The 20,636-nt window shown below is 38.4% G+C and overlaps 1 long non-coding RNA gene across 1 annotated transcript; it reads right to left on the bottom strand.

Moving 5' to 3' along the window:
* Positions 1-768: 768 nt before the first annotated feature.
* On the bottom strand, positions 769-20,490 carry LOC146767870 (uncharacterized). Its single transcript, XR_014953687.1, has 2 exons — positions 20,330-20,490; positions 769-19,722 (listed from the first exon to the last, which is right to left on the bottom strand). It is a non-coding gene; the product is annotated as an uncharacterized LOC146767870 (long non-coding RNA).
* Between the last annotated feature and the right edge of the window lie 146 nt (positions 20,491-20,636).

Genomic DNA, 20,636 nt, shown 5'->3' with positions numbered 1-20,636 from the left:
TGACTTCTTAACCCTTTTGAAATAAATGTACTGCTGAGTACATTTTGAATAAAATTATTTGAATTTTACCATGGACACATAGCTATGATTAAAAGCTGGGAAAATGCTACTAAAAGCCAAGTCTGTTCTTTCAATAGATAGCATAAATACCTGCTTGTGATGCATGACTCTATACATACATATATCATTCTCTAGCCCTCAGAAAGCAGTGAAACTGCAATGTTTTGGAGATATGCTAAGGAAATACATAGTTTTACTGACAGAGCAGTATGAGAAACCCTTGTTAGATTTCTAGGCTTAAAAATTTGTGCTATGATTCTGCTGCTGCGGAACTTGTTATAGAATACAGCCCTTGCTACAACATTGCACTCTAGCATAACATGTTTAATGTTGCCAAAAAAGTGTAATTAATTCTCAATCAAGAACAAAAGCTGAACTGAGTGTAAGCCATGCTTACTCAAATCCTCTTGAGTTTGCTGCAACTTAAAACACACTGTGAAAAACGAGCTACTTCTTCTGTCTTAGCTGCTCAGTACTTCTCAAAATGCAAGATGAAAACCTAAATGCAAAAGTCAAGTCAAAATGCAGGACATACTGATATAAATTACATAGGGCTCTTGATGGGCTACTATTTTCTGTCACAGGCTCTGTGATAGTTTCCCTCGTTTTTAGTTTTAGTCACACAATGCCTGTGCCCCCATGAAAATGCAATCTCTCAATTGAATGCTGTGAAATGCAATCGAGAACAGAGCAAAACAGGCTCAAGCTTAATAACAGAAAAAAAACTTTATTAAGCTACTACTATAAAAGAAAGAAAGGAAGGGGAAAAAAAAATCACACACAAAGGTCAAAATGAAAACCTTGCAAAGCATTCCCCCTCCCACCACCCAACTCCAACAAACCACAGTGAGACACAATCTGGACCCCAATCAGGTTTCCACCCTCCAGACAATCAATACTCAGCCCATCGAGGGAACAGAGTCTCTCCTGTGCCACAGACCCCCCAAGAAACAAAGCTCCACATCCTGTGTTTCCATGTCACACATGGCACCACCCGGAGAAAAAGTTTTCCATGGTGACCCTTCTCCTTTCCATGTACAGTGCTCTCACCCCCAATGCATGGATGGACAGACTGCTTTTAGGATTTTTCCTTTCAAGGATGCCCTGCCAAAAGGGGGAAAAAAAACCCCAACAGTTCAGTTTTTCAGTTTTTGGGACCACAGTCCCCCCCCATTTCCCCCTGGGGTCGAGGGTCCAAGAACAGAGATCTTCTTCTCTTCTCCTTCTCTGAGGACAGGGGACACCACCACAAACCCCCTAACTTTTCTCTGTTCGCTCCACTTCTGTCTTTTCCCAGCTGAAGCAGGTCTCTTGGCTCACTGGCATCCTCCTAAAATACAGTCTCTCTTGAAGAAGATTTCCTTGGTGGCTACCAAGGAAAAAAAGTCCAGCCAAAAGCCACTCCTTGTCCCCCTCCCACCTAGAATTTCTCCTTCTAACATCCCAGGGTCCAAGCTCTCTCTCTTCCTCTCTTTCAAACCAAGGAGGGGAAAAATTTCACAAAGCTTTCATTTCTCAAGGAATGGTTAAAAGTCCCGACTCCCTGGCTGGCTCTCTGCCCAGATTCCGGCTCCCACAGGCAGCTGGGCACCTTGTGGCCCCTCCCGCTCTTCTCCTTCCCTGCGCTGAAATTGCTGACAAGCTGCCGCTGCCAAGAGACTCTGGGGGGGAACGGAGACATCCCAGATTTCTCCACCCTTCCATCTGCAGGGGGCCAGCCCAGTTCCAGTCCCTCCACCCTTGGGCCCACCTTAGTCAGGCCATGGGCCTTCCCCTCCCCACCCAGCCACGGCCGGGCAGGGGAGAGGCTGCACTGTGCGCTGAGCGGAACCAAAGAGAGCCAGTTCTCCTGGGAATTCTGCTTTAAACCCCTCTGTGTTCTCAGAGGCGTGTCCACTTTCAATTGGTCAATATCCAAATTGACCTCTTCCTTCCGGAAAAAATTCTCTTTCCTTGCCAAACCATGACAAATAACATGAAATGCCCTTTCTAAAATCATCTTTTGTCTTTGGTGAAATGATAGTATCTGCTTTGCCTTCTCCTGCACAGATTATCTTGGTTTCCTGAATGAGAGAGGGAAATGGTAGGTAATTATTCAAATGTCAGGTTGAAGAATGTTTCTACACTCAGTGCTGGACATGGATACGCTGCATTTTTCCAGTCTTCATCAAAGGTTTGTTTCAAATGGAAGACAACTTGAATCTAAACTAACTTCACATTCTATTTGTTTTCAAGCTATTTTCATGATAAGAAAAAATGGTTACTTAAGAGATAAAAATCCAGTGTTCATTCCAATAGGTCAAACTGTTTCTGGAGTTGCAGAGTGGTTATCTAAAGATGCAGTTGAAAAAATGTGGCTTAAAGATGAGAAAACAGCTTATCTGTTGTATCCCTCCACTAAATACACTAGACAAAAAAAGAGTTTCAGGCTGTGGAGGAGATGCAGGCAGATGGTTTTGTTGCTGAATCCTTGCAAATAACCCCTCTCTGCAATTAAAACTTTCCCCCAAAGCCCTGGCAAATCTATATATGCTGCAGGTGGCCAGAGATTTTTATAAGAACATAATTAAATTTATGCAGGGACATCTCAAGGGACCTGTTTGCATCATTTGGGAAAGTGACTTACCAGGATCAGCTACTAAATGTAAACTATGATAACAAGAGTAATATTTGTTTTCTCTGTGTTCTGCAAAGACACTTCATAGCTCTTGGAGAAGAGCTAAAACATTACTAAACACAAAACATTACTTCATTCACTGCAATGTTTTTTCTCTGTTTTGCTATTAGGAATAATATTACCTTTTTTTTTTTTTTTTGCTGAGGTTTGCTAGCAGCAGAGTAGGAATAAAAAATTATAGGTATGAGAAATAAATATAGACTTTTCCTAGGCACATTATTTTTCATATGCATCTCTTGCCATGCTACCAAAATATTTCTATTTCACTTTTTAATTTTGTTAATAAAATTGCAGATCATTAGCAGCATCTGTAAGGTCTGTAATACTTTCAAAACTTGTCCTTGTTCCATCAAGGTTATACAAAGGCAACAGGAATAAGGAGCACTGGGTCTTACTGACCTGCAGGACCTAGATGACAGTTTTAACCATGGCTGGGCAGCTTCCAAGTCAACTGCAGGAAGCCATCTAGAGGCTTCTGATCTAATGGCAGGAGGAATGATTTTGGAAGAAATTGAGTATTTCATTTGGGAATGAGACAGTCCACTTGCTACTTCACAACACTGGGTGCTGTGTTGTAAATATTTTTGAATTCATAGAATCACAGAGCAATTTAGATTGTAAGGGAATAATTTATCTTGTGAAGTCAAGCTTTGAATAGTTCCAATCCTGTAGATTCTACAACATGCTTAACAGTGCTTAATTGTCTTTGTGAGAAAAGTGATTTCTTAATAGCTGGGTGAAATTTCCTGTTGCAACTTGTGACTGTTGCCCATTGTTGTTCTGCTAGTAGAATGGGAGATGGAAGAGTTTCTCCATATTGCTTATGCCTGACCAAATATCTTTCAGCATCACCAGAATATTAAAAATTATTGGAAAGAAACTTTGTTCCATCCATCTGTGCTTTACTCCTTTGCTGGCAATATCATCCTTCCAATTCCTGTTTCTACTTGGAGCTAACTCTATCATCTCATCTATAAAACATGAACAGATGGAAAAGGCACTATAATATAGCTTAAAATACAAAGAAATCATTAAACAGAATATAGACATACAATTTAAGGAATATCCCTGCAATAGTAACACCATCACTCTTCCTGTCAGCTTGCATGTTTTCTCTATGTATACTTAGTACCAGGCAATGCATTTGTCTCTGGAAAGCAGCAGCCAGGGCTGTGGGTGGGTGAACAAGGAAACGAGCAAAAATCCAGGCAAAATTTATCCTTGTTTTTTTTCTGTGGTTTACCAGTGGAAATAATATTGCCTTCTTTTATTTAATGAACAGTAATGCAGAAAAATTATACATAAGCTCACAACTGCTCCTCTTCTCTTAGCAACTCCTCTGTAGTAACATTATCTGGTAATAAGGTTACAGGATCTACATTACAGTCTGAACACTTTCTGAAAATTGTTTCCATTTATTACATGCTTAAAAGATCCATAGTTGTTATGCATTTTCTAAGGCATCAAACTTAATGAAATATTTGGAAACAAATCTGTTACAGACTGTTAAGATGCCTTGATTCTATGTTTTAATGGTATTGAAAGGCATAAGTGAGGTAACATTTTACTTTCAAGTTCTTCTACATTTTCTTAATGACACAACACAAAAAAATCCACAATTTCTTTATGCCTCAGGTCTACATCAGACACATGAAAAAATGTGGTTGCTATTTTTTTGATCATTGCCTCAGCAGCATACACCAAATTGTTGTCATGTCACTTAAATCACTCCAGAAAACTCTCTGATTGTCCTGTGATATACAAACATTTGTCTTGCTGGCAGATGTTTAAGTGAAAATTAAAGGTAAAAGAAAGCCAAAAAATTCTGACCTGCCACAAAAGGACTGCGGGAGAAAAGGTGAAGTCCAGCCTGTGCCAGTGCAGGGGTACACCATTATCCTCATTAAGTGAATGGAATGACCTAGACTCTCAAGTCCTGATCATGCAGCTTAGATATAAGTCTTTATTTACATAAATGGTCAGGTTTCCACCAAAATAAATTATGCATGTGATCAAAAGTATGTACAATTAGGTCTTCAGGTTCACACTAAGGTGTCTATAAAATTCTCAGAGATAAGACTAGGTCAGATTTTGTTGTTCAAATATTTTTTCTGGCTGATAGATAAAAACATTGAAATACACTCTTCTGTGCAAGTGTGAAGTGGTACCCTGTGAAGATTTCTGAGCAGTAAAAGGCATGATAATGTTTAAGTCATATGCTATTGATTTGACCATGTGAAAACACTCTTAAAGTAGAGATGATGTTAATAAACTCAGTCTAACACCCTAGAGCCTTCCTTTTAACACATGGTGATACAGCATTATGGTTATGAAATACTGTACATCCTGAGTCAGTAAATGTCAGTGAACTTTGAAAAGAGAAAAAAAGATATTTTGCTTACAGACAAATATTCATTTCTGCACAGCAGAGAAAGACATATACACAAAAATACCACATGATATTATCATTCTCATATTAGATTTTGAGAGCAGTCAAGCTTACTCAAGTATGCTAAGCTATATTTGGAAAGACACTTAGGAATATTAATTCCTGTTCTTTTTTTGCCATCTCCCAAGAGAGAGATTGTAAAATCTCTGGAACATCAATTTGTGCTGTGTCATATGCTGGCACTGGTGTGTGGGCTGATTAGATCCCAGCTAAGTATAAAGGCATTTCACCTGCCTGTACTGAATAAAATATGTGTATGTGAAATGAAAAAGAAGTGTGGCCAGCAAGTCAAGGGAGGACTCCTCTACTCCAATCCAGTGAGACCCCACATGGAGTACTGCATCCAGCTGTAGTACTGCATCCAGCTGGGGTCCTCAGCAGAGGAAGGACATGGACCTGTTAGAATGGGTCCCAAGAAGGACCATGAAGATGATCAGAGGGATGAACTCCTCTCCTAATGAGTAAGTGTTGAGAGATTTGGGGTTGGAGAGGCCTGGAGAGAGCTCTGGGCAAACCTTATAGGTGCCTTTTGGTACTTAAGGAGGGCCTGTAAGAAAGAAAGGGACAGACTGTTTATACAGGCAGACAAGTGATAAAACCAGAGGGAATGGCTTTAAATTAAAAGAGGGTCAATGTAGACTAGATATAAGGAATATTTTCTTTTTATGACATGGGTGAAACCTAGAACTAATTGCTCAGAGGCTGCCACATCCCTGGAAACACTGAAGGTCAGGTTGGATGGGGCTCTGAGCAACCAGATCTAGTTGAAGATGTCCCTGCTCATTGTGGGGGGGTTGGACTAAATGACCTTTAAAGGTCCCTTCCCAAACTATTCTGTACCACATGTACTTCACATGTACCAACAAGAAAGTAGCAATACTTTATCTCTTTTCACTCATTATTATAAATAAACTGGAACTCCATTCAGATTTACCACATAGGCAGATAACAAAGATTTGTGTAACAGTATTTAGTGTTTAGAAAATATTTAGAGTAAAATTTGCATTATTCCAATTTTTCATGCCAACGTGATTTGTAAGGCAGCCAATGTATGCTAATTAGAGAATTTCCCTAATTAATTTCTGTCAGTGTGCTGCCCTAGCATGACTTAGAATGGACAGCTTAATGTATTAAATGTATTAGGATTGCTTATGCTTCCCATTGTAAAACAGGGAGTAATATGCTATTAACAGCAAGTGTTTACAACAATCCTTAGATGCACATATCTAATTAAAGTGAACATCCAACATGTTGGGCAAGGATGAGTCATACTTCACAACAGCTCTACAGGGAAGAGATCTGAGTTTTGTATTCTTTTAAAGCAATAGCCAAAAAAATTAAATTACTTTCTTTTGTGTGAAATGTATTTTCTGCTGCTTATTGAATACCTAAAGGATTAATGAACATGAAAGTATGAAGCTTGGGATACATACTGCATAGGACAAGGGTGGCAGCTGTAATGGAGGACTAGAGGGAGCTATTTGAAAACCCAACCTTTTTGTTGCTAAGCACAAAACTTCTACGTGCATTTTCATCACTCAGGAGCAAGGTAGCAGCATTATGCCACCCTAGTTACCATGGTTTCCATTCAGCGACAGCGCCCTCTTTGAAAAGAAACAACTGTAGTTTTATATTAATTACATGTAATTCCTAGGTATTTTAAAACCAAAATTACAACTCAAATTATCTTAAAACCAGGATTACAACTTGACCTATCTATGGACAGATCAACATGATTTTGTGTTTGAACACAATACATACTTTCCCAGACCAAAACCATCTCCCCTCACTGCAGCAAGGTTTGAAAATAACCACACTCACAGAGTGCCAAACCTTCTGGAGTCACAGGTTTTGATGAACCCTGACAGCGAATGTGTTTCCCAATCCATCTGGCACACCAACACCATGGTAGCATCATGTCAATAGTGGGCAGTGATGGACCTAAGAGCTGGAGGAGGCTGCTGGGAACCTCTGGCATCACCAGTGCTGCTGCTGCTCTTGCCCCCTGCCAGGAGGTAATGCTCTGCTGCTCTGATGGTTGCAGTGGTGAAGGAAACAGATCTGCAGTGTGAGACCAGAGCCCTCTCAAAGGGAGTAGCTGCTTGTTGTCTCATAAAAGAATGAAGGTGTTTTGAACACAGTGATAATTGTAAAGGTGTCAGGCTAGATCAACAGCTTCTGATCTTTGCACTTTTCAACAGCTCCAGGAAATGCAATGTGCATTGACCTGCTCTCTAGCAAGGTGCCTTGCTGTCTCTAGCTGTATTTAAATCACACAAGTTTAATTATGATACTTCCCTAGGAGGATCTACAGTAATTTAGTTTGGAAGATACAGCATACATGCAAAAAGCAAAATATAAAAGGGATTAATTATATCAGAACAATAGCTTATGTTGTAATTTTGTTCTGTTTTCACCTTTTCCATACAGCTGTGGTATTTTGAGATATGATGAACAAAGATAGCAGAAGCTGGTCTTTAAGTAGCAAATTGCATGCCAATGACATCTAAAGTATGCTAAGACAGATGGGTTAATCTATTTTTTAAATGTGGCTATAGAAATAACCAAGAATGAAATAATTATTCATACAAAAAACTAATTTCAGTAGGCTTCAGATTCAGATCACAATCACTGAACAAGCCTCTTTATGATTTTCTGATCCACCACCATTTTGACTCCTACAGATCCAAAAATATTTGTGTCATGAGGATCCACTTGTTACTAGAAAAGTGCACGGAAAGACATTCCCTACCCCAATTGTCCTTCTCCTGCCTCTGTAGCTGATTAGAGCTGTGGTAAATCTGTAGTAAATAACCATTGGAAAATGCTGACAAGTTAATTGGGCTCATAACTGCGAAGGCAATGAGACATTTCTGCAACTGTTTAGATCTGCTTTGTCAGATGTAAGTCAGTTACAAAGGCGACACATTTAATTGCAACAAGAATACATGGAGAATAAATCAACTTTCAGGCTTGAATTACAGTGCAGAAGGGATAATTACCAGAGCAGAACATGGACTTAGAAACAAAACCCTTTTGTAGAAACAAACACCTCGAAGAGAATTACACTGAAAATTAATGTTCAGTATCAAAAAAAAAAAAAAAAAAAAAGGAATATTGGATAAAACTACTATTTAAACTATGTGAATTCTCAGTGGGAGTGGAGAAGGGTAGCTTTCTTTGACCAGACTTCCAAATTTTTTGTGGTGATGCTAATGGTTCACTAGGCATTCGTTTTCCCCCTCAAAGTCAGTGCACAATTTTGGAGCTGCTTGTAGCTTATTTGCTCCACAGTCCCCATATACCTAGTAGGTGGATTTCATGCATGTGCCGTTTGGAGGGCTTGCTTCAGTTAGAAATGTATATAAATCAGAGCCAGTTATGATGGTTAAAAGTATATAAAAAGCCTATGATGAGCTTTGAGATCTGGATTGATAGAATTGAGTTCTTTTAGGTAACTGCCCTATACTAAATTTTGCCAATTTTGTGTTCAGCTAACTATAACTGGCAATTTACTCTTCTTGCTACATATATTATCAGATATTAAAAACCTGAACCTGGTTTAAAACCTAGCAATAGTATATACTGTGCTAATTAAAATGTGTATGGCATTTCTGTCTAGGTAAAATAAACTCATGCAGGTGATGTGATGAATTACTGAGTTTTTCAAAAATTTATCTGTTATAAAAGCTTTTTGTCTTTGTTCATCATACCACTGAATGTTCCCATTAATTGAGGGCACTTTGTAACAAAGGATATACATTAAAAAAATAAGTAGCATCTTCACTTTGGAGTCACTTAATCTGTATGACTTTGTTGGAATGCAAAGTGAGGCTATAAAACCAAGTGATTTCTCATTACAACAAATGGCTGCAAAGAGGTAGGAATTACAATATCGTTCAGTTCTAAGCATGGTAAAGTCTTTGTCCCAGTGGTCAAAAATTGTATTACTGCCCTCAAGCATCATAGAATTTTAAAAGAAGTATGGGGATCCTAGGGTTTATTTAGTTTACAATTACTGACTTTTGCTGCGGGTTTATAATATTTTCTTTACAATCCTAAGGCTTAGAAACTTCCATTTAAAAAAGGATGGAAATAAATCTTTTCATCCAATAACAGGACTGAATGATTTAAAACTTACTGAGTAAAAAAAAACATAATATAGTTTCCCTCTTTGAGAAAAAAAAATCTGTGTTAATGTAAAATCTATGATATTTTAATCAAATATTGAGGATTGATTTGGAGGAGTGTTTTTAGCACATAATTAGGGATTTTCTTCAACATTTGTTTCCTATTATTTTCTGAGAAGAGGAAAATGGACAGCAGCTCATGTATTTTGCCTACAGATGGAATTATTCAGATACCCAGAAATCACACCGCTGATCCAAAATTCCGTGTATTATTGTTGATAATTACAATTTTTCTGTTCAATAAGAAATTGTTTTTTAGAGGTGTATGAAATATTCTCATAAATCATCTTTATACCACTTTGGACAGCCACTAAATTAATGTATTATATAAATCTGCAGTGTTGATGTTGCTGTTTGTTAGAAAAAGCCTTCAGTAGGAGGAGGAGTTTTTGCTTAAACTAGCTGATCTTTATTTATTCTGAATTACTCCAGAGGCAATTGTGTTTTTCAATCATTCATGGTTATTCTGAGTTCTTCCTTTGTTTTTATTTCATAATTTATATAATCTTAGACATGACTACTGTGATACTCTAATTTGATCTAAAATAAAGTGATGTAACACTTCCTTAATTTTCCATTTCTTTTGAAATACAGAAGAAGCTTAGGGGAAAAATAAGAAACCCACTATTGATCAAGCAATTTCCAGTGAGAAACAATCCTGCTCAATCCTTAGAAAATTGCCACAGTGAGTTACATTGTTTTAAGACTGAGCTCTACTTCTATACCGACTGTTTGTGGTAAACTGTCACCAATTTGTTGCCTCTTCTTTAACCAATGTTTATAGTATGGAAAACCAACTGTATTCCCCATGAAGATACTTACAATCTGTGGTTCATTAATACAGCAATGTAATCTCTGTAATACCTATCCACGGAAATGCACACAGTGTTAATCTAGCAACTGTTGAAGAAAGGAAATATCTTTAGAACCACAGTGGTCAGGAAAATGACAAGCCTACTCAAAATATCAATTATTCCCATAGAGATGTTCACAGCAGCTCTAGCATGAATCCTGCCCTGTTCATTCTGTTGAGAAAAAACACCCTGGGGGCTGTAGAAGTCTTTGTTTTCACACCCTGCAGACTGTTCTGAGACCTGCTGTATCTTTTAAGTACATTGATGTTATCATGTCAAGCTGTGACTGAAACATTTTCTATTAAAGCTGGAGCTAACCCTGTGATACAATAGATCTTTTCCATTTCTAGTTTCTCTGTGTGTCCCTGTAGGCTGGAACTTTGCAATGCAGGCACTAAAATGGCAAACAGGCTTTGAGGAATGTATAGCTACAGTGCATTGCGAGTCCTGCAAACCAGTCCTTCTTCTAATGTATAATTAAATTGTGTAACTCATTGCCATGAGATAAAAGCATAAGCAGATTTCAAACAGAATAGAAAAAAATCTAAAAAATCAACACTGAAGTAAAAATTAATGCATAGTTAATAAACACAGCAGTTGGGATGTAACTCCTAGGAAGAACAAGTGATTTAGGAAGTTCATAAATCACTCACTGCTGGAAAGCAGATGTTGTAATTTGGTACACGTTTCTTACTTTTTGCTCCTGTAAAGACCTACTGACATTCATTGGTCACCCATTCAGCAGTGTTTCAGCACTTAAAAGGACCAGCAGTGTGGTACAGAACCATCCAAACAGGCCAAGAAGAAATAGGAATCAGGGCAGCATGGAAGCAGACAGAAGTCTGTATTGCCCATTGATTTTTCCTTCTATCTATCAGGCATTTCTCAGTGCACCACAGGAAAGCATCTCAGAATGCATATATCTGGAAGCACAGCATTTTCAACCTGACCAGAAATATTACAAGCCTAGTATTTCAACAGTCCTCCCTGCAAGGAGACTGTAATTCAGATGGAAGCAGAAATAACTGGTTGCATGGATACAGCTACTGAGCTGTGTCAGTCACCACAGAAATGGCAGAAGCTGTCCTTTCTTTCTGAGTTCACTTGCCTCTGGAGCTCAGTTGTGGAACGGCCTTTGTGGGCATTCTTAATCTACTTCTGCACAAAGTCAGCTGGCATAGTTTAACCTACTGATTAATGTATTTTGAGCTAATCTTGGCTGACCTTTTGCTGAAGAAAATAAGAAACTTGTATGAGCTTTTCTGCCAGCTCTACTCTGATGGCAGTGCCCTCCAGCAGAAAAACAATCATGTCTAAAACTTCCATCGACGCTTTCACAAAAGTTATGTTAAATAATCCACAGCTCAGTAAGAGCTCACAGGCAAGGTGTAGTGGAGAAAAATATGTGGATTTTTTTCCTTTCGTTCCCTAAATTAGAAATGCAGCTATGTCCCACACAGACAGTGGGATGCTTAGACTATGGAATTCAAGATTGGGGTTTTTATTTTTTGGTTCTGCACAAGAAATAAAGACTGCAGGCTGTGTTACAGTATTGTGATTATGTTGGAAGAGCTAGAAATTACATATGTCATCTCTGTACTGAAAGATCATCCTACCAAGACTTCTGCTGAAAAACTATTCCAGAACCCGATTCTTCTGATTATTAGAAATGTTCAAAATTTCAATCCTAAATTTATTCATAGCTCTTCTCCCTCTTTGGTGATTGCAATCTCACTGTCTGTGTACTTATAGGCATCAATCATAGTATTATAAAGGACTTTATGCAGACCAATCCAGAGAAATATGCTTCAGCAGACATGATGTGAAATTGAAAAAAGGATGGCTTTATCAAGTTTTTTTAGTTAAAACACAACTTTGCTGTAATCATCTCCTCCCTGTATTAAAAACAAAAAAAAAAAGAAAGCAAGATCTGGTGTCAGCTGGTCTACTTGAAGACAAAAATGGAGAGGGTATGCTGATCATTAGTAAAGGATTCATTCTTCAAACTTGTTTACTTTTAATAACACAGAGTTGCTTTAAAAGGGTATAGGGCTTTCATAGTACTAATCCTTTCCTCTCCAGTAATGAGCATGCATAAGAATAGAACAGTGTGAAAATATTCATTTTTACATAGGTCTTTTATGTATTCTTTGGATATTTTACAACATGCCCTAAAAACTCCCCAAATAGAGCACCTTCTTTTATTTGTTATAAAATGGGATTTAAAATGTCTGGATTTTTAAAATACAAAAGGAAACCAGCAAAGAATCTTATAAGAGAATAGACTGCTGTCTGTGCAATTGCCTTTACAGGTGTCCTACATTGTTATTTTATATGAATAGTGAATTGAGAAGAGCTAATGTGCCAAGAAAAATGTAATATGCAAAATGTCTCATTTCTAGAAAGCAATTACTTTTTTAATGAAAATAGATTTAAAATAAATTCTTTCCTCAACCTGTATCTCTTTGAACTCTAGTTAAAGGCCTACAAACCAAAGAGTGCATCATATGAGGGCTATCTCCAAACATACACACACAAACAGCTCAATGTCATAAAGTCTCAAATAAAACCTTTCGCTGCAGGCCCCCAGCTGGGTAATAACTAGCATTGACTCCAAGATTCTCAGAAGGCTGATCAATCACTTTATTACACTGTACTTATTAAGAAACTTATCACCCTTACAGACAATCATGATACAGGTGGACCCAATTGGTTCTTCAATCTAAACACCATCACCATTGGCCAATTAAGAAACCACCCTTTGGTAAACAAATCTCCACACATTCCACAACAGGTGTAGCAAGTGAAGATAAGAATTGTTTTTCATTCTTTTCTCTGATCTTCTCACAGCCTTCCCCCAGACAATGCCTGGCAAAGTTGTGCATTGCTCTCTGCAGCCAGAGAGCTGCTGTCACAAAAACCTCTCCTAGTTGTTCACTTTTGGTACTTCTGCATCTGAAAATTGGAAATGAAATTAAGAAAAAAACCCAGAATCCATGAAGACTTCAGTGATGTTTAAGGAACACCCCTTCCTTTCCTCTTTCCATCCTCAGCATAGAGATGACCAGCCCCAAAATAAGCAGCTGGCTTTTCAATCTTTGGTCTCAGATACTGATCCAAAAACAAGTCTAATTTACTCTCTACAGTCTTCCTAGCTAGGATCTACTGCTTTTTCTTCTCATCTACCTTATAACAAAGATATGTTTGAGCTTATTTAAATAAGAATTCTACTTCACTCCAGGTACAGTTTTTCCTTTGGAAGACTTTTAGCACTGGGATCAATAGACATGTTCATGCATTACACAAAAGATAGTAAAAGTTCACGGGACCTAAAAAGAAATTGGTCTTAGTATCTGGAATAGGACATGAAAAAGGTAGGGAAGATACACAGAAGACAAGTGAAATTATTAAAGGAAGAAGCTGTCTTAAGAGATCAGACTCAAAAATTTTGAACTGGGAGAAGGCAGTGGTGAAACTTCTTCAAGCTTTATGAAATCATGAAGGTGGCTATAAGGATGAATATTTTTCATCGAATTTCAGAGTTTGGCTCATTCAGTAGACTTAACTTCCCAGTGGCTAGTGTATTTCTGGACTTGCTGCCAAAAGATATTGTGGAAGCAGAAACCAGCAATAAGTTCGGACAGGAATTGGATAAGTTCATTTACAACAAGTCCAAAAAAAAAAGGACAGTGAAAGGACTAGGCAACAATTTACCTTTGTAAGAGCCAGAGAAGGTAGGCGTGTACAAAGAAGAGTTTGAAGATGGTGCCCAAGCTTGTGTGCACTCTGTAAATAGTTTCTCTTGCTGTTGCTGTTTCTATTTGCTTTTCTGTTTAGAAAAACAGAATTTTGCATAAGCAAAACCTTGAAGACCCCCAAGGGAGGGAGAGGGCTATAGGTAATGAAAATAAGGACAAAAAATAGACAACAACAAACAACAAAGGATAAAAAGGGAAGCATTAAAGCTCTGAAAATTCAGACCTAGGGAACTGGAGGAGGGCATGAAGCAGAGAAATCCTGACATCACTCATCACTTCTTGTAGGTTAACCAAGGAGCAGGTGAATGCTGCCCAGTGATGCTCTGTCTGAAGATGAGGGACAATGATGAAATGAATATACACAGGTTCCACTGTCATCAGGATGCCTCCATCCAGCTTCCTTCTTGAGGTGACATGAACAACCAACAGGATCTGGAAGCTGCAACTTGAAAGGGTCTTGGTTTGGCAGTGTATAAATAAAAAGTGCAGAGGGAAAAGCACAGCAGGAACTTCAGTGAGCATATCTGGAGGAGAGATGGCATTTGATGTACACTCAAAATACCTGATGTGTTTTGGTGAGAGGGTCTCTTGCCACTCTGAGAAAAAAAGATCCACAGTCCAAGTCAGTAGGGCATTTTCCCCATGCATGGATGTTCTTAGGACATTTTTTTCCACTTTGAGGGGAGTGAATTGTAAAGGCCTCCACAGCTGAAAGTCACTCTTTAGTTACTAATGCTGTTCAAAAAATTGTATGGCATATTTAGGACAAAGAGTACTTACAGAGAATTTGAAAACTTAGATAATCCCAGGTGCAATTAAAATAGGGTTGCAACTATTTTACAGTGAGAACTAAAAATTATGTGGAACATCTCAGTAAAATTCTTATATTTTCATTAAAATGACTGAACAGAAAATTTAGTTTTAAAGTACTATTTCATGTTCAATCTTTGCTGAAGTTACCAGTTCAGAGAAGGGGATTCCAACACAGGTATTTTCCAATGGTAAATGGGAATAATATCTTATTTAATGTTTTCTTTCAATGATAAACAAGTTTTTCACCATTATTTTTATTTAACTGGAGGATCTATGAAGCATTCATTATTGGTTTTCAGTTCAGAAACCTCTTTTATTATGAAGATAACTTCATAAGATTATGTTCATGGGGCATTGATTTTGGTTCTGAATAAAAATAAACTAAAATGTTTCTAATAAATAGCATCTATGTTGTCCATCTTCACTTCTAGCATCTTCTAAAAAAGTCAAATTTGCTGATGAATGAATGGCAACAATACTAACATGATGCACAGAATTAGATTACCAAATTTGTGCCATCACAAAAGAAAGGTGCTTGTGGCAGAAGTCCTATTTTGTATTTATTTTCTTAGAGTGTAGTTGACCAAAAAACTGGACACGCTCAGACACTACATTGTAGACAGTTTCCTTGACAAAGACATTGAAAAATCATTCCAGCCAGTTTCACTAGACTGTAATGTAAGGATCCTAAAGGATTTGCTGAAAACTAACATTCCTAATTTTATTTCCTATGTTTTCAGTAAAAAAAAAAAAAACTGTTTCAAAACAGATATACCAATACATATCATAGAGATACTACTGAAAATTATATCAAGTAACTGAAGTAGATATAAATCTAGGCTGAAGGTGATACAATAGCAAATTTTTAAAACCAGGCACAGATGGGATTGGAATGGGGGAAGACTTCTTTTATTACACCATAATCATGGAAGAATGGGAAACACTGAACTGGGAGTAGGGGAGGGCAGAGAGTGGGGAAAGAAGTTTATAGTTTCTCTCTAGGAAATCCAGGAAATATTGTTTGCCCTTGGTTCCTGGATGACAGAACAAAAGGAAACAAATTACAAAGAGTTTATCAGTTTCAGTAATACTGGACATAGCCTCCCTGTCCAGCATATTAACTGCAAGAAGAAGTTTGCTGGTTCTATTATGGGAGAGTTCAAATGAAGAGAAATGTTGAGTCTCATTCCTTTCTTAAAACTAGCATATGGGATGAATATACATGGTTTTCAGAATTGAGCAAAAAATTAAGAGCAAAATTGGAGACTATTCTGTGCTTTGTCCTCCACTTCCCCAAGCTCCTTAAATTATTATAATTACTGAAGGATTTAAGTTACTTAAGTTACAGCCCAGACATTACTGGGCCATGCAGATTGGAAATTGAAAGCTGAATTTTCTCAAAACATTCTTTTCGTGTTGCTGTGGATGGTGCACAGATGTAATAGAGCTTTGGTTTATCTTGCTTCAAAGGCAAACAGTAGCAACTGAAGCCACAAATGGCCTTTGGGAGGCAGGTGAATTCGTGAGGTTTGTTTACCGTCTTTTCATCTTTGTTATAAGAAATAAAAGAGGAATTCAATAGCAGCCAGATGGTCAAAGGAAGACAAGAGACACTGAATGTGTGGCAATACCTGAAATTGTATACTAAACTATCTCATATTTGCTTGGCAATGAGAAAAAATTTATCGACATGCTTTCTCTTTCTTTCTTCCTCTCAGAGTGAAAACAGGATAGAAAACAAAGTAATGAAGCTGTGAGGAAATGATTAGCTGATATGTGCTCCATTGCAAACACAGCTCTAGAGGATTAAATTTTTCTAGAGAAAAGGTGTGAAAGCATTTTTGTGCTACATTTCAAATTCAGCTCCAATTCACCAGCCTTCTGCACCAATGCTCAGGTCAATGTCATAAATTTCCACTTCAAAACAGCACCTGTTTATCCACTATAATCCTTACTCACCAGTCTTTCTTCCCTTGCTCCAGTTACTGTGGTAAGCAGAACAAAATACCTGTGTAACTTCAAACATATGAATAATCCACCAAGGTCAGACCTCAGTACTATCTTTGTCTTGTTACACTATACTGTGTTTTTTCATGTCTTCAAATTCATTCTAATACAAAGAAAAAAGCAGGCAAAAAGGATGATAAGAGTTTTTCTTATGTTGCATATAGCAGAAACTACATTTTGAAATCTTTTCCCTCCTGGGCACAGAGTTCAGAGGCAGTTTTGAAACTCAAGACTCTATTGGGATTGTGTACAACTCTCTGCTTAATAAAATAAATGCAAATATAAATTCTCTAAACGTCTAACTTTTGTTCTGTTCATTTGCATGTTTTCTTGCTACTGTTGGAAAAAACCCCAAATCTAATTGCATTGTTTTATCATCCATGTTGAATTCTTCGAAAAAGTAGACTTCATCTTAGGGAATCTTCCCTCTTACCCCTGCCCCAATATTACTCTTGGCCTGTTCTGTAAGGAAAAAAACAAAATCTGCGAGGCTGAACTGTAGTAGATGTTTAAGAGCAGTACTATCTTGATTTTCCCTCACACAATAATAAAAGGTTTTACAAAAAGGTCTGGTAATTTGCTCCAAGTTTTTACCTATAATATCAAAAAGCATAATCAGAAAGAGTCTAAATAATGCCAAAATGCTCATGTAGGTTTCTTTCTATTGAGGACTGTTTCAAGAATTCTGGCAGTTGCACACCAAGTGAATTAACATAAACATTATGTTATTTATGTTACTATGCAATAATAATAACAATTTAATGTAATCAGTGCAGTGATGGAGTAGTGAGTCATTGCTTTAGGAAAATGACCAAGGAGTCTGGAAAAGGCTAACAAACACTGTAGTCAATGAAGATTGCCCGCCTTTAGTATACATCAGGAATTAATGAGACCTGTCTCCACTATTAGAATAGTAGACAGAGACACTCCACCTTCAAGGCCTTGTTTGCACTGAGGCATTAGTTAGATCCATTCAACCTTACTAGACAGCTCAGTCTGGAGCAGTAAAACACACCAGCCTTCAGCAAGTTGTTGTCCAAACCCCTTGCTTGTAAATGATATAGAAAAGGCCAGTGCTTCATTCAGCACTGCTGCTCTATGCCAAATCATAGGGAGAGGCACAGACATTACTGCTACTAAAAGGGATGGAAGAGTTATGGGTAAAAAAAAAACAACAACAAAAAACCCCCAAAACCAAACAAAAACCTAACAACAACAAAAAGAAAAAGTAACGCATGACTGCTAATTACTTTCAGTCTCCTTGTGGAACCTATTTCTGGGGTGAGGTAATTCAGAGGATCCTCATTTGTACAATAGAATTTTCTCCTAACTCCTTCCCATGCAAGACCTGTTTTTCCCTGCTTATTTGGGTCTGAATGACTAAGCTTTTCTACAGTCTTTTTTTCAATAAAACCTTTTTTCTTCTGCCCCAGGAACAGTTAGAATAACTAGGCCTTTGTATTTTAAGTTATTCATTAAAGTTAAATGGCTTTATCTTCAAGCTTGTCCTAGGGCAACTATTATAAGGTTAACCTTTTTATAGCAGTGAATCCAGATAAGTTTCTCAATTTTCTCTGAATCTGGTCAGTTACAGGTATGTATGACTATGCCCCTGCTATGGTTCACAGTTGTTGCCTCAATACCTATTTTGATTTCCCAAAGCAGCACTAGACATTAAGGGGAAAAGGTCACAACCCATGAAAGGCAGTTTCAGAAATACATGAGTGAATCTCATAACTTTTTTTTTTTTTTTTTTTTTTTTGGTAAGAGAGTGAACCTCAAAACACTGTCCAGATACAACTGGATTATTGTACATAATACAAGGGTAACAAAAAACCACCAAAACCACACAGACCAAACCCCAAACACAGCAAGTTCCCTACAGAGCAATCTTGCTTAGCAGAGTCTTTACCCCAGCCACATCTTCCCAATGGATCACCATCCCCAAAACTCTCCCAAATCTGGAGTGCTCCTTGGCAACCTCACCTAGAAAGCAGATTCTTTTATTCTTTAGTTTCGCTTTTCAAATCAGGCTCTTAGAATGCTTTCCTAAAGCTCCTTTCCAAAACAAAGAATATGTAAAGCTCATATCTAAAACCAAGGGACATTTACAGAAACCCACTGGGTACACTTAGGCAAATTAAGACTAAGCAACTTCTTGTATCCATTGCTATATGTAGTTCTTTGCTTTGGCAGTACAAACCAAGCATTGTTAGGTTTAATTACTCAAACCACTACAGAATCATTTAAAAACATGTTGTTGTCTCTTCCACAAGATGGAGTGCAGTGATAATATCTGAGGATTTTCAAATTGAATCAATATATCATGTCTCCCCTATGCTAAAAAAACCCTTTTAAAACTTTATCCAACCACGGCAAAACAAATCAAAAGCCCCTGTGGGGCAGGTTAGTTGTTAGTTGCTATTTCAGATGAGAGGAGTTCAGAGTGCATCCCAAAAACAAAGCCCACAGGTTCTTTAGGTCTTTTCTTTTGCATTCAAAATGAGCAGCAGAACTTAACAGTGATGAGAACTGAACTTAATTCTGACAGGAAATTGCAACCAAAAAATAGTGCTCACACCCACTTGTAAAAGAAAATTTAAGAATAAAGAAATAATTTTAAGAATAAAGAAATAATTTTAAGAATAAAGAAATAATTCTTAGTCAAGAATTTTGTAAAGAAGACAGAAAGAATTGCTTTTTCTCCACCTTGCAGTTCCCAGTCATAGTCTTGTGGGTGCAGGGCTGTTGAACTCCTCAAAAATCAAAGCAACATCAGTGCTTTGATTAGATGTAGCTGCTAGCGTTCTGCTGACATCCCATCAGCTGTGTGCTTAAGAGATCCATTTGGGAGAACGAGAAGCTTCCTTATTCTCTTCTTTAATGGTCTGAGTCCACTTTGTGCAGTTGTGATCTGATGAGAGAGAGACGTGCTTGTTGGCAATCAGGTAAATGTACTTTGAATAGGAATAGGGATTGTGAAAGACTCTTCCTTCAGACACCAAGCTTTATAAGAAAATATAGCTTCCGTATCAATTTACATCCTTTTACAGCCATTTGATATGCTATAGTGAGTCTTGGCACTAATACATACTAATATATTAAAACAATTACTTAACACTACATTAGCTATGCTGAACCATGTAGACTTTGGTCTGAAATTATAATCTGTGGCCTTGCCCTTCTCAGTATCAGGAGTCACCCTATCCTAGTTTGGAAGCGATATGGCTGCCAATGCCACACACTATGCAACCCTAGCATTGCAACTACATCCTATTTGGAAGATCCTCCTTACCAAGTTAGACGTGTGGACAATGAAGAGACATAAGGGTTTGTCTTGGTCCTTAGAAACCAGCTGGAACAACTCTATATAGTAAAGCGACGCTTGGAAATATATTAATTTTCCTTTTGCGTACACCAGGACTGCAGTACCACTAAGCGCATACCGTATTTATGTCCCTGCCTGGCAGGAGGCTTGGCGCTCCTCTGCATTTGTTACTCCTCTCCTCAGCATCTTTTACCTGGATTGTTAAAGAGACGCCTCCAACTTTACAGAACAGCGGGCTCGGCGCTGGGCGGTGAGCAGTGGCGGGGGGGTGCGGATCCGCCGAGCCGGCCCGCGCCGCCGCGGGAGCGGGGCACGGGGGCGGCGCGGCCGCTCCGCCGGGAAGCGCCCACGGCCCCGGGGCGGCGGGAGCCGCTCGGCCGCAGCGCGCGCGCGCCCCCGGGAGGCGGAGCCGCGGCGCGGGCGGGGCCCGGTGGCTCTGCGGCGGCGGCGGCGGGCGGGACGGGGCGGGCTGGGCTGCCGGCGGGCGGGCGCGGACGGAC

The sequence above is a fragment of the Lonchura striata genome, chromosome 3, assembly GCF_050655825.1.
Source record: "Lonchura striata isolate lonStrDom1 chromosome 3, ASM5065582v1, whole genome shotgun sequence".
Taxonomy (NCBI): domain Eukaryota; kingdom Metazoa; phylum Chordata; class Aves; order Passeriformes; family Estrildidae; genus Lonchura; species Lonchura striata.
The sequence above is the reverse complement of the archived record's forward strand: the minus strand, read 5'-3'. Positions and strand labels throughout refer to the sequence as shown.